This window comes from Coptis chinensis, chromosome 6, assembly GCF_015680905.1.
Source record: "Coptis chinensis isolate HL-2020 chromosome 6, ASM1568090v1, whole genome shotgun sequence".
NCBI lineage: Eukaryota > Viridiplantae > Streptophyta > Magnoliopsida > Ranunculales > Ranunculaceae > Coptis > Coptis chinensis.
Genome location: NC_141461.1, coordinates 94,538,318 through 94,553,918, shown reverse-complemented (window position 1 = coordinate 94,553,918; position 15,601 = coordinate 94,538,318).

Sequence of the window (15,601 nt, the reverse complement as noted above, 5' to 3'; positions counted from 1 at the left end):
CGATCCAATAATGCCGCTCGCATTGTCGCAATGCCGCTAGTGCGTTGATCCATAGAATAGCCGCAGTTGAAGAATAGCCGCTGAATAATAGCCACTTTGAATTGCCACTGTATGCCGCTGGCTATAGTAACCTTGATTTGCCGCTGCCAATAGTAAATTCGAATTGCCGCTGCTTGATTTGTTGCTTGTTGAATTTGCCGCAAAGCATATTCTTCTAAAATAGTGGTGGCTGATGATTTGCATCAACTTAAAGTGATGAGCATATTCTTCAACATAAAGCATCCTTATCGGTTCTAGCATCCGGGGTTTAGATTTTTAGAGTCGCCATTTGGAGTTCTTTGGAATAAACGGTGTTTTTAGCTTTCGAACGAAGAAGCCAAGACTTTGATATTCATAAAACATAAAGTACAGATAATAAACCATCACAGCTAAACTTATATTGCAAGTCATAAGATCTCTTCATATTTATGCTAAAAGCAATCTCGAAGTCCAATGTTTTACGGTTTTGGAAGAGGAAGCCCGTGACCAAATGATGAAGAAAAATGGCAAGTTGAATCCTAGCAAGCATGTTGCCCGCACAAAGCCTTTGTCGCTCCAAATGCTTGAATCCGAGGGAAGTTGAGGTGTGGATAGTGCAGGAGCAGTTCCTTCACAACACCGTGGTGCGATTACCTTTGAAGATGAGCTCCAAAAGCTTGTGGCAATGGGTTTTGAAAAGACACGTGCCGCGAAGTCGCTCTCACGGCCCGTGATGGAGATTCGAATTGCCGACTAAATCTTTGCCAAAACACAAGCTCAATATAATTTGTCGATCCCCTGAATTGCCGACCCAAAGTGTTAGATATGTCGCCATGCATTTGCTATTTTTTTGAATTTCCACTGGTTTCAAAAAAAAAAAAAAAAAAACAAAACAAAATCTACTCATAACTTGTGCAAATTGGTTTCAAAGCATTGTGTCAAAGATATTGCTAATGGGACCAAGATATGGTCGATGGTTGGATATGTTGCCGCTTGATTGAAATGCATTTGTATTGAAATCGTTGGATGTGTGTTTTTTGAGCAATTCAAATTTTCCTTTGCTTGAATTATCGAGCGGATCACATAAATGCCGCCGCGATCGCAGATCCCATAAATACATTTCGATTGCCAATCCAATTTGGTGATCATTCTCTATCGAAATAAACCAAATTCAAAATTTCCGATCAATATCCCACCCAATTTGAGTAACACCTACCTAAAAACCTTTGTCACAGTTGAGTAGCCGCTGGTGATAACTTCTTCTCATTTTTCCAACTTTCGAATTAGACCGATCCTACAAGCTCTTTTAGCCCCTTGCTCCTCGTATTTCTTTAAATATTGTAGAGCCCATTATCAAATCCCAATTCCAATTCCTCCCATATTTACCAAAATACCATCTTTTATCGAACAAATTTGATTTTTTATACCGATTTCATGTCAGACTCTTCAAGAATTTTTCCGACCACTTTTATATTTCCCACGAATACAATCATTATTACTTCTTTGCCACACGGGCCTTGGCCATATAACAAAGAGAGGGCGATGTTCCGACCCCCACAAATGTGGCCCAATAAAAGCCCTATTCAATATAAAGCCTACGCTCAAAGTCCATGCTACAAAAAAGCCCATGCTCAAAGCCCATACTCAGAGCTTTGCTACAAAAAAGCCCACGCTCAGAGCCCATGCTCAGAGCTTATCTATAAAAAACGCCGAGCTTATCTACAAAAAGCTTATCGCCAAAGCCTACATCCCACGAGCCGACGGATGTCCCGCGGTTCTCAACTTCATCCCACACGGTTTGTCCGCCCGGTTCTTCATCCCACGACGACGGATGTCCCGGTTCTCAACTTCATCCCACGAGCTAACGGATGTCCCCGCCCGGTTCTCAACTTCCCACGGTGGACGGTTCTCGCCCGGTTCTCAACTTCATCCCACGAGCTAACAGATGTCCCGCCAGTTCTCCAACTTCATTCCACGAGCTGACAGATGTCCCGCCAGTTCTCCAACTTCATCCCACGAGCCGACAGGTTCTCCGCCAATTCTCAACTTCATCCCCGAGCCGACAGTTGTCCCGCCAGTTCTCAACTTCATCCCACGCCGGTTGTCGCCCAAACTTCCAACTTCATCCCATGATTGGGCCGGTTCTCTCGCCCAGTTCTCAACTTCATCCCACGATTGGAATATTGGAGAACGAGGAAGTAACTATCAACAATGCTACCTATAAAACCCAACCTTCGTCATTTTTCGAACTATTTAATCGAGACTTGATCCCCAAGCAATATCTTTGGGTACGTAGGCAACTTTAAAACCGAAGTCCAGTCTCATCTTTTTCCAACCACCATCTCCTTCACCATCTCCAAAAAAACATTACTTCCGACCCTCAACTAATGTGTTTTAGCAAATCTTGCTGAAACAATGATATTAGTCCAGATGAAGTTGATTACGTTGACTTCCTTGACTTGGACTAGTATAATTGCTTCAACCCACTTGGTGAAGTAATCTGTGGCTGCTAGGACGTATTTGAGCCCTGATTTCTTTTGCGAGATGAACGGTCCCATGATGTCTAGTCCCCACATGTGGAACAGCCATGGGTTGGCTATGTTGATCAATTTCCTTGCTGGACTTAGGTGATTATGGCCAAAAGTTTGACATTGGAGGCATTTAAGAACGTACATTTTTGCCTCGATATGCATGCCTGACCAATAATACCCTTGGGCAATTGCTTTGTGTGCCAGTGATTTTGCTCCTGCATGGTTGCCACATTCACCTTTGTGGATTTTGTCGAAAATGAGTTGTCCCTCCCTTGGAGTTATGCACCTTAGGAGGGGTCCTTTTGCTGATTTGTGGAACAGTCTTCCTTTGATCACTGTGTATCTTGGGGCTCGGAGTTGTATTGCACGAGCATGTTTTGTTTATGATGGGATCTCACCATGTAAGATGAACTTGAGGAATGAGCCCATCCAAGATTGATTGATCTCTTCTTCGGATGAGGGCTGGAAATCTGTGAGGCTGTTGATATTTTTTTTTCGTAGCAAGGTGTCGTTCAAGAATGTCAATGTAGACTGTGGTCGGACATGCCTCTTATGTTTTGGAGGCTAGGAAAGCCAAAGTATGTCTGCGATGTCCATTTGTCCTCTCGAGGAATATGGTCTAAGGAGAATGTTTTGAACGAGCTGATTATGTCATAAACGACTTGAGCATACTTTGCCAAGTTTGCTCCGTTTGTGATATTCTTTGGTGATCTGCTTAACGATTAGCTGGGAATCCCTGTAAGCTTTTAGCTTTGAGACTTGTAGTTGTTGTGCCATTCGGAGGTCTGTGATAAATGCTTCGTATTCTGCTTAGTTGTTGGACGTTGCGAAATCAATTTTGATTAATTTATGTAGCTGGGCTCCCTCTGATGAAGTTAATACGGCCCACAGTCCACTACCACTATTATTGCATGCGCCATCTACGTGGAGGTGCCATGTGTCTGGGGTGGCTTGTTGATGAAGTGAAATGATTGACTCGGGTTCCCAGTTGATGTCTTCAACGGATAAATCTACCATGAAATCAGCAACAACCTGGCCTTTGATAGACGTTCTGGGAACGAACTCGATGTGATATTCTCCGAGTTCTTCAGCCCATTTGGCCATGCCGGCTGTTTTGTTGTTAGAACTCAATACACCGTTTTAATAGGTACGCCAATGATGACCTTGATCTTTGTGAGATTGGAAGTAAGGTCAGAACTTCCGAGCTGAGTAGAGTAAAGAAAGCATTGCTTTCTCCATCGGAGAGTAGTGCTTTTCTGCATCTGCTAACGTCTTGCTAGTGAAGTAGACCGGCTTTTCGACTCCATCATGTTCGTGAAAGAGAACTGAGCTGATTGCAAAGTCGGTAGTTGCAAGGTATAGCCCTAGTGTTTCTCCTCCTTCTGGTTTGGACATACAGGACGGGTGGAGTTGATAAATAGGCTTTCAGGTCGGTGAAGGCTTTATGGCACTCGTCTGTCCAAGTGAATGTTGCTCCCTTTTTGAGTATTTGCAAGAATAGTCTGCATTTGTGAGATGCTCTTGAGATGAACCTGTTGAGGGCTGAAACCATGCCAGATAACTTGTGAATTTGTTGCTTTGTGGTTGGTTTTGGCATTTCAAGGAGAGCTCGTATCTGTTCTGGGTTTGCTTCAATGCGTCTTTATGAGACGAGGTAACCTAAGAATTTCCCTGAGGCTACTCCAAATACGCATTTGACTGGGTTGAGCTTCATCTTGTTTTGGTGAAGTCGTTCATAGGCCTCTTGTAGGTGGGAGATGTGATCACACGGCCTTTCCCGCTTTTTGACCACCATGTCGATCTATGTAGACCTCCATAGTGTCTCATAGCAAGTCTTTGAACATTTTGGTGACAAGTCTTTGGTAGGTCGCTGCGTTTCTTCAATCGAAAGATAGAACGTTATAGCAGAACGTACCTTGCTCAGTTATGAAGGACGTCTTTTCCTGATCTTCTTCTGCAAGTGGTATTTGGTTGTACCCACTATATGCGTCCATGAATGACAAAAGCTCATGGCCGCAAGTTTGGTCTACCAGTATGTCGATTCTTGATAGGGGGAAGCTGTCTTGTGGGCAGTGCTTGTTGACGTTGGTGAAATCTATGCAGAGTCATACCTGACCATTCTTCTTTGGAACGGCTACTATGTTGGCATGCTAAGTTGGGTACTCGATTTCTCTGATGAATCCAATATTTTTGAGTTTTTCTATCTCTTCGTTGATGGCTTTTTAAAACTTGAGTGCTAGCTTTCTAGGTCGTTGTTTGATAGGCTCGGCCGGTTGGATCTATATTTAACTTGTGGCAAGCGACCTGAGGGTCGATTCCTAGCATATCGATATACGACCAAGCAAAAACATCTTTATTGAGAGATAGAAATTTAACAAGTTGCTCCTTGAGCTTGGGGTCCAAATCAACCCCTACATAGACAAATTTTGGGTCATCAGTTGTGCCCAAATTAACTTTTTTTTCTGGTTCTATTTGAGATTGTTCCATTGAGCTTGTTTGATGTCGTTGCTGGAGGGCTGGATGTTTGAGGATCTTGCCTCTTTAGGACGTCTTTGGCTTCAACGACCTGAAGCTTGGGTGAGGTTGTTGTGCTGACTTGATTGCATCGGTGAGCTTCCTACCGGTTGCTTCGAGCTCCATGATGCATCTAGGACCGGATATCGTAGGATCCGGTGTAGGGTTGATGGAATTGCTTGGATTTTGTGAATCCAATGGCGCCCTAGAATGGCAAGTGTAGACAAATGACGACGCCAATCACATTGAAGCGTGTTGAAGTTTTGACTATGTCCTCTTTTTCGCAATGGAGACCGGTAGGATTACGCCTCCGGCGGCATCTGTCACGATCTCCGTTGAACCCATAGAGCGGTGCATTGGACTCTATCATCATCGAAGCCCGGTGCATGTCCTTGTATGTTTGATAGAACAGTATGTCGCATGAGCTCCCTGGATCGATGAGGACTCTTTTGACTTTCCAACCGTTGATTTTAACATGCACTACCAAGGCATCGTTAAGGTAGGCACACCTTGTCTAGATCCTCTTCTGTGAATGAAATTGTTGTTGTCCTCTTGGTCGGTGGGGTTGATCATCTCGGCTTTGTGAGAGGTGGTAGATTTCTTGGATTGCTCCCACTCTTCTACGCTTCTCCCTCAACCGAGGTTTTGTCGTTTGAGGTGTCTTGTAATCATGTTGATTACTTTGTCCTCATCTTGGTCGAAGGAGTGTTGTTTCCTGTTGTGCCTTGACCAACTTGGAGATTTAGATCGCCGAGTTGATCCGCTCCTCGCTTTTACTTTGTTTGGCGTGTCGTTCATTCTTTGCCGCTCCTCGCTTCTATGGCGTTTGGCATCCGCTTTTATGCCTCATATCGCTACGGCGGGAACTCTTTTAATTTGTTGATAACCCATAAAAACACGACTAGATTACTCTAATCTTATTCTTACAAGATCAATTATTTCTTTCCTACTCTCACATATATATTCATGCAATATATAGAGTACGGAATCGTTCTACTCTTAAACTAGCAAGACATAAGTGAATTCAATTAATCAAACACAAGGAAACAATGGTGAGAACAATGAGAGTAGTGTTGTGATTTATTTAAACTAAAACTAATTATAAATTTAACTAATTTAACTAAGCAATTAAAATGTGAATTTAATAAATTGGAAGAACATAGAGGAGGGAAATTCCACCATGCAATTCGATTGGCTATTAGTTAGTCATCGAATCGAATATTGATCCCTAGTGAATACCAAGTCCTCTCGAATCAAGGTTCCACTAGCATGAGAGTTTAGCTCCACCACAAATCTCTTTGATGGTGGCTCTAAACTCTAGTTCATCATTATGAAGTTTATCTCTAAACACTCATAATAATGAACTTGAATTTTTTTTCTAAATAACAACTATTCTAACAAGCAATCATCCTCACATGGTTTCTTTAACCTCCTCTAATATAGTTTTTAGTCTAGTTTCATTGGATTCATTGACAATAAACAATAATAGGGAGACATAATTAAATTAAACTAAACTTGATTAAAATAAACTTGAAATAAACTTGATTAAACGAATAGAACAAATAGTCTAAGAATCAACATGAATTAAAACTGAAATTAAAACTAATGTAGAACTAAGATTATGAATAACTAATTATAAATTTAAGACAAACTAAATCTATTAATCAAATATTGAATTAGAAACTAAAACTTGAAATACAAAACTAATTATTGATTCTAAAAACTAAATCTTATTCTAAACACTAATTTGATGCTAATTAACTAGATCTAAAACTAAATATTGGATCTAGACTAAGTAAAACTAATTTAAAACTAAGTAACTTAAGAGCTAAGCTTTTGTCTTTTGATATGGAGGAGACAAGATCCACAAATTCGTACATGGGCTGAGGAGCCATGTTTTGGGCCGGAAAATCGAGCCCAAAACCTCATTACTTCAGTCCACAAAGGGGTTTTCAGCTGGAAATGACTTCAACAGCCTTTTTGTCCACTTTTGCTCCTCTGATTGGGTTAAGGCTTGGACCATTGGAAAGCTCTTTCCGAGCCGGTCGTTTTAACATAAGGTAGGCCCAATTATGAGGTCTGAGTCCAAAGATACGGCCTTCGGAAGTTCTGCTGACTTTTGTGCGTTGCTTCTGTCTGCGTTGACTTTGACTTTTCAGCTTTGACCGGGATTTAAAAAGGTTTTTTCTCCTTTAATCTTGTCCTTTTATCATAGAACTTCTTAGCAACCAACCCTTGCTCTTTTATCTCGCAAAATGGGAGCATTTATGCACATATTCGACTCCAATGTCTGAAATATATAAAAGCACGTAATCAGCATTAACTCTTATTTATTACTCGCATAATTGGTCTAAAAGTATTATTGTTAAGGGGTTAAAACTATAGTTTTGGGCTCTTATCATTTGCCTTCCTCCACTAGGTCTTGGAGGTAGTGCTTGAGGCTCCAGTAATCATTGGTGTAGTGGTGGTGGAGTTTGTGGAAATGGCAGTATGGACACTCTGGTATGGCTATCACCTTGTTGATGTTTGGTTTGAAGTATGGTGCTGTATATAGTTTCTTCAGGATTTGACTTGGCGTCCTGGAGAAGTTGGAGAATTCCCTCTTTGTGTATGAGGGTTTGCTAGCGTTGGATCTCTTGTTGTTGTTGTTGTTGTTATTATTGTTGTTGTTGTTGTTGTTGTTGTTGCTTGAATATTGCTTGCTTTCCTTGGGGTCTGGATCGTTGCTAACTGCCAGGACTTCTTTGCCTTTACGCTTGGCCATCTACTCTTCGTACTTGATGTATTTGTCGACTTTGTGGTACAGGTCGGCTGCGGTGTCTAGCTTGTTGCGCATGAGGGACCCTGCTAGGCCGAAGTCGCCCAGTGGCGTTTGCGGAACGCAGAAATTGCAAAACCGCCACCGAAGTCTTGACTCCAGCGAGAGGAGGTCCTTCTTAAAACGTCCTAGGAAGGCTCGGATCATTTCGCCATGAGCTTGCTTGAGCTGAAACAAGGAGTCCAGGTCTGCGCGCTTCTTTCTATTGGGCCGAACTTCCTATGAACGCGATACCAATGTAGGCCGGCCGGGTTGTTGATCGAACCGGAGGGAGTGTGTAAAACCAGTCTATAGCTCCGGCCCTTTTACTGGTTGGAAAAAGTTTGCACTTCAGGTAGTCGTAGTCAGGATGGTTGTAGAGTGCTAGGATTTGGCTGAAGCGAGCTACGTGCTCACCTGGGCATGAAGTACCGTCATACAGTGGGAACTTTGGTTGGATGAACTCTAAAGGAGGTTGTTTGTCTCTGATATCCTGGATGAATGGTGATGCTTTGTACGTCTCTAACATCTTCTAAGCGATCTGGATTGCGGTACCGGCTCTTCGCTTGAGTTCTCTAATTTTTTGTGCGAGAAGTCTTCTAAACGCCGTTTTTGGTGTTGTTGGTTGGGTTGCAACAGTGTTGTGCTCCCCGGCTTCTGTGGTGCCATTGTTGGCGTTGGAGTTGGCATGCTCTTGCATTGTCTGGTTTTCTTGTTGCAAAGTGATGAAGGCTTCTTGGAGTGTCTTCATCTGGTCTGCCAATGCTTGTAGTTAGGATCCATTGTGGTTTTTCCGACCCGACCGGGCTTGAGAAAGAGTGGTTGTTCTTTTCTTAAGGAAACGAATCGCGATCAGCGCCAATGTAGATGTTGGTTATTTCGTGACTACGACGATGATTTGTGGATAGGAAATGGCTACGCTCTTTACTTGGGATAGGAGTTGCTTACGATCAAGTTTCTCGGAGTAAACTTTAATCAAGCCTTACGTGAAGTTCATCTCTCTCTATTTATAGATGTGTGCTTGAACGTTATGGATTGCATCCACCTTGTGTGCTATCTTGGTGATTCGCCATTAATGTGCTATTACAGAGTTAATGTTTCCTTGATTGTATGTTGATTGAGCTCCAAGATTATGCTAATTGATATCTTTCCATGAATGGCTGCTTAGCTCGGCCGCCGGTGGCGACTGGTGGCCGGTAAGTGGTTACGATCGATGTTATGGGACGAAAAGAAGTAAGACATCCCGCCATGTGGACACGCGTGCTCAGAGTGTAGAACGGAGGGTACTTATACTACCATAAAAAAACACAAACAAATCCGCGATTAATAATAACTACGCGATATTTGTGGTGCAAAATTTTAACAGATTTATTAGTGTCAAATACAACTACACAAGCTCATATCAAAATTACGTTATAACAAGACGAGTCCATCGCTATTACACAAAGAAGATAAATACCGTCAACACGTAATTACCTATAGTAGTACTAAATTAACACGATAAAATAACCGGATCACCCCTTATGTAAAATTTCGAAGTCATAACAACAATGAGGAGGAGGAGGATGACCAACGGCTTGACTTATAGCAAGAGAAGTATGACTTAAATCGAAGGAAGAGCTTTTCCATGGTCAGATTAGATTTTTTTGTTTTCGCACAACTATCTAGTTTAGATTTCCTTTTCCGTTGTTTGTTTATGGGGATTGCTATATACAGACCCCAAATCTCTAAAGGCATACCCCATTTTAAAAATTAAAATACCGCCATGTCCCCAAATAATCTCTTAGGGCAGACCCCACTTAAAAAGTGAAAACACCCAAATTTCAACTTTGTCTTTCTTTTCTTAAGTTTTGTCTTTTGGTCTTTTACTCTCAAGAAACCTTTCTTAAACCCACACCTTTTTTTTTTCTTCTCACCCCTTCTCCAAAAGAAACTTAACCCACACATCTCTTCTTTCTACACATATTCATCCTTTTTTTTTTCAAATTCTTTTGTTCTATTTCTATATACAACCCTAAAACCTCTATTTTTTTTTTTTGATGACATTGAATGAAATGGAATGGGCATATGATGCTTTTAATGTGGAAAATGAACTATTTAATAAAGAGAAGTTTCAATCAAGTGACCAAGACGGCGACCAATCAATAAGTAGAAGTTTCAATCAATAAAGAGAGGAGATTGTGTTGGTCTGTGATTAAGAAAATAGTTTATTGGAACCAACCTTAATGCATTGGATGGTTAGACTAGACCGTCTTATAAAGAGAGGAGATTATGTTGGTCCTGCATTAAGAACGGTTTAGAATAACTAACCTAAAATGAAAAAGACATTCAGATAGACTAACTTTGTGCGCATTTGATGGTTGGCTTAGGACTGCCTTATAAATAAGTAGATTGTGTTGGCCCTGTGATTAAAAACAGTTTATTGCAACCAACCTTAAAAAGAAAAGACGTTTAGGTGAGCCTAACTTTGTGCTGCATTTGATGAGACATTTGGACCGATCTTCTAAAGAGAGGAGATTGTGTTGGTCTGCATTAAGAACGATTTAGATGAACTAACCTAAAATGAAAAGACAAGGTCATATTAGACTAACTTTTGTCTCAGATTGATAGTTGGACTGACCGTGAGTGATAAAAAGGAGATTGTGTTGGTCCCGTGATTAAGAACGGTTTATTAGAACCAACTTTAAAAGAAAAAGATGTTCAGATTAGGCTAACTTTGTCGCGAGATTGATGGTTGACCGACCGCTTATAAAGATAATGTTGTATACATTTTGGTTCACATTAATGTCAAACACGCTTCATGTGATATTTATTACAAGTTACTATCTTTATTTGTATTGGCAAGTCATCCCGCTTACACCGTCGCCGCCGGGCCAACATGTTTTACTTGGCTCGCCACCCTCGGGCCAAGAACATACTCGCCATGAACGCTCCTCATGAGCACCACATTCTGAGCTCATCGCTACATAGCCTCTCCAATTCTTGTTACGCCGAGGACCTATATTTCTAGGATCGATTACACGAGAACGCCTCCTCAAGAGCACACAAACTCTGGAGCTCACCGGCTACATAGCCTCTCCAATTTTTGTTACGCCGAGGGACCTATATTTCTAGGATCGACTTACGAGAACGCCTCCGCGAAAGCACACACCTTCTCGAGCCCATCGCTACATAGCCTCTCCCATTCTTTTGTTACGCCGAGGACCTATATTTCTAGGATCGACTACACGAGAACGCTCTCAGCGAAAGCACATAGCCTCTACCGGAGCTCATCACCGCTACATAGCCTCTCCAATTTTGTTACGCCGGGACCTATATTTCTAGGATCGACTACACGAGAACGCCTCCTCATGAGCACACAGCTCTCGGAGCTCATCGGCTACATAGCCTCTCCAATTTTGTTACGCCGAGGACCTATATTTCTAGGATCGACTACACGAGAACGCCTCCGCCATGAAACACACGTACTCGAGCCCATCGCTACATAGCCTCTCCAATTCTTGTTACGCCGAGGACCTATATTTCTAGGATCGACTACACGAGAACGCCTCCAAGGAAAGCAATACGCTCTCTCGAGCTCACCGCTACATAGCCTCTCCAATTTTGTTACGCCGAGGACCTATATTTCTAGGATCGACTACACGAGAACGCCTCCGCGAAAGCACACAACTCTGGAGCTCATCGGGCTACATAGCCTCTCCAATTCTTGTTACGCCGAGGACCTATATTTCTAGGATCGACTACACGAACGCCTCTCCCTGAGCACACAATGTCCTCTGAGCTCATCGCTACATAGCCTCTCCATTCTTGTTACGCCGAGGACCTATATTTTCTAGGATCGACTACACGAGAACGCCTCATCCAGCACACGCCTCTCGGAGCTCATCGCTACATAGCCTCCCAATTCTTGTTACGCCGAGGACCTATATTTCTAGGATCGACTACACGAGAACGCCTCCGCGACAGCACACGCTCTCGAGCCCATCGGCTACATAGCCTCTCCAATTTTGTTACGCCGAGGACCTATATTTCTAGGATCGACTACACGAAACGCCTCTCCGAAAGCACACACACTCTGAGCTCACGGCTACATAGCCTCTCCAATTTTGTTACGCCGAGGACCTATATTTCTAGGATCGACTTACACGAAACGCCTTCTGCGAAAGCACACAAATGAGCTCATCGCTACATAGCCTTTCCAAGTCTTGTTACGCCGCGCCCTACATTTTAGGATCGACCACACGAACGCCTCATCGCTAACGCTTTCTCCTCCCGCCACAGCACCGTAACCCATCCAGCCTCGCCACAAAGAACGACCTATATTTCTAGGGTTGACTACTTAACAGACGATATTTATAAGATCAAGATGCTAGTTACACACAAATACACAAGAGCATGCATACACATCCAAAACAACGCTACATGACAAGATGCGTCATCATTAACTACGCCCACCGATCCACCGGGATTACCCAGAAATCCGGATCGATGCTCATTACAAAAAAATTCACCAAGTCTTGAACCGCCACTTTCGTGGAAACCAGTTCCCCGAATGAAGATGTCGAATCGCCGCAAGCCCGAAAACACAAATCTATTGTTTGCTCTCGTAATAAGAGAGAAATGTAAAATACCCTCACAACTTCAAATTTTAACAGAGTCACGCGTGATCGATCACCTTATCAATTCTCGTAATGACGCGTTTGTCTTCCGGGTCGCGCTTAGTCGGCAAGATGTCGAAATGACTCTCGCGATCACACGCATATCGCTTCTCTCCTCGCCGCAATCGTTCTCCCTCGGTAGCCATACTTTTCGTCCCAGGTGGCATAGGCGATACAGTTTCAAGATAATGCCTTCTTCGCCAGCCACCTTCCGACATTTCTTCGCGATAAGCAAATAATTAATTCCTTTTCCACCTCGTCATATCCGCCACGCAACGTACCGTTCTCAGCAGCATACGCTCGGGTACTTGGTGGACATATCATCCAGGTTTCTTCTTGTCCACCCCCACGCAGCTCGCGATCAACCCCAAATTTCCACGCATGGGTTACCACTAGTCTCGTCGAACGCCGCGACAAAGATCTTTCGATTTTATCATACCCCGCGAGAAACTGCATGAACATAGTTAGAACACCGACTCCCCGAAGTCGGACAAATGCCTTAAGCTATCAAGAACTCACCAAACAAGCGCCATATCCATCGCCCCCGGTAGTGTCCCCATGTCCTCGCCCTCAACTTCGCTTTTATCTCCATCTAGCACAATCCCCTTCGAACGGTCGCGCATGGGGCCGAAAGAAAGCTACAACCGAAAGGCTTTCACCATCCGCTTCTTCCCGCCTTTCCCTAGTAGAATTCGCCCCCACATCCTTACATGGTGAGGCCGAACTCTCACCGTGAATCCGGCGACCTTTGCCCCGTTAACAGGCCGAACGGCGACCAGTCATTCGCGCCACTCACTGGGCGACTCAATACAATGCCGCCAAAGCGGGCGACTATCCCTCCTCGGCCGCTTATGACCGCCGGTCCTCCATCAAAGAACCTTTCTTTCCCCGATCGCCATGAACATGAGGCTCAAACTCCATTTCCTCCATTGATAGAGGGGACGTTTCTCTCACAAACGCACGGCATCTAGCCATACTACCCTAGCAGCAAAGTTACCACAGCAAAGTTAACGCTTATTCTAGGTATTTCTCAAACTGAATAACACACGTAGAGAAGAAGCCACATACCTGATGAACAAGCGGCGACAGAAAAGCACAGTGCAAGAGCAGAACAAAGATGAGGAAGGAAAGCTTAGGCAAAACAATGACAGAACCTCTTGATGATATGTGAGAAGCGGTTTATATTCCTTAGGAAACGTCTTTTCCTAAGTGCCTCATTATCACCTTGAGACGCCAAACGCCATCTGCCCGCCATCATTATGTCCCATGAACCGCTCGTCTCCCTACACGTGTCACGCACGCAACGGAACACTGCAGTTGGCGGCACTGAATACAGAGCAATTCGACCTGCATCTCGAGCCAGACTCCAGCGATCTGATGCTCACGTCGCGCGTCGCACTTCGCAATCTAAAGCACTCCAACAACAGGACGCTCCCCTCATTTTACCAATCATAAGTAAGGAGGTCGTCACCACAATGGGCCTACCACGTTCCATCCTAAGTTGCATCATCCTACATAACTATGAGTGAGCAACCGACTCAGACATACACACACAACACAACTATCTATCATCGCATGTAAACAAAGGAAGATCTGGTGTAATAGCTTTATCATACAGCTCAATGTTGAGCCAAGTTCTTTTTACTCGTGAAATCCAACCCGCCCCACACGAAAAGTTCGTCACATTCGGCTACCCCGAATCAGCAGGAGACACCCACTTGTTCAGGATTACAGTACACAAACATAAAAAAGGCGAACTGCCCAGGTTACCCCAGGAAACCAGTTCTATTGTATCACAGCATATAAGCTGATAAAAAGGCAAAGAACAAATTTTACAACTCGTCATCTCCAAATTTACATTAACTACTCTCCTCCACGCCAAACGCTTCATCGACCTCAAAGATCTCCCGGCCCACAATGATCGCTATGCCATCCAACTCTAAGCTCATCACCGCATCGTGCAAATGGCTTCATTTCGAGCCACCGCGCTTCGCACGCCACGTAAGAGGCAATCGCCCCCACCCCACCCCCCTGAACCTCCCACCGAGGGACGGACGCGACAAATGGCGTGTTCCTCCTTCAAGCCATTGTAGTCACCTCCGGTTCAACGGTCTCCGGCCCAGCGTCATAGGCCCGATTAGCGCCCCGAAAGCAACCTTCTTTGCGGTCTAAGGCATAATCGTTCAGCCTCCCATTTCCACCGGAATTTCGCGACATTATCTTCAAATCCTTCTAGCTTTTGCCTCGCCTCTTCCGCTCAGATCTTTCAACATCTTGGCGGATTCAACGCCTACATGAGCTCTCTTCAAATCTTCCAGTTCCTCGCTAGGCCCATCCATGCGGGCGCCCCCGACATTTTTCAGCTCCTCACCCAAACTTCAAAGACCATTTCCTATCGACTCTGCTTGAATCGGGCGATCTCTTTTCAACTTCGAATCCACTCACCACCGCACGCGAACATACATGTTAGCACAACAACAATTTGCATAAGCAAGCAAGTACCTCAGATGTAGTTATAGACATACCAAGCATTGCGCAATTTCCATTCGTCTCAAGTTGTCAGCTAACCCCTTCTCATCTAGCTCTCTGCGGTTGCCATCCAGAGCTATTTGTTCTAGCAAACAACCCGCTATCTTACTGGATCTGAAACAGCAGTCGCTTCGTTTCACAGTGCGCTGCGCCCCATTCTCGTCCAGATAGACAAAATGTCCTTCCAGATCGTCCGCAGACGCCGCCGCTTTCAGGGGCCGCTTCGTGGAGCCTTGGCCTTCTTCACCGGATGGGATCGCCCCCAGGCCGAGGGCGACCGGACCCCACTCCAAAAGTGGCCAAGTCCATGACCGCTCAGTCGGGCCCCACTACGGCGATACCGTGGCCCTCACCGCACCACCATCGATCCAGCCCCGTGCTAGCACCATCTTCACGAGCATGTCGAAGCTACTTTTCGCCGGCTTCGTCCGGCCCCGCCTTTCGAGACATCGCGTGGCCTCCTCTCCGACCTCGCCCTTTAATGAAAGCGGTCAAAACCATCGGCTCCAACTCTACAGAGCCTCGATCGAACCCCATTCGCCGACCGCCTGATC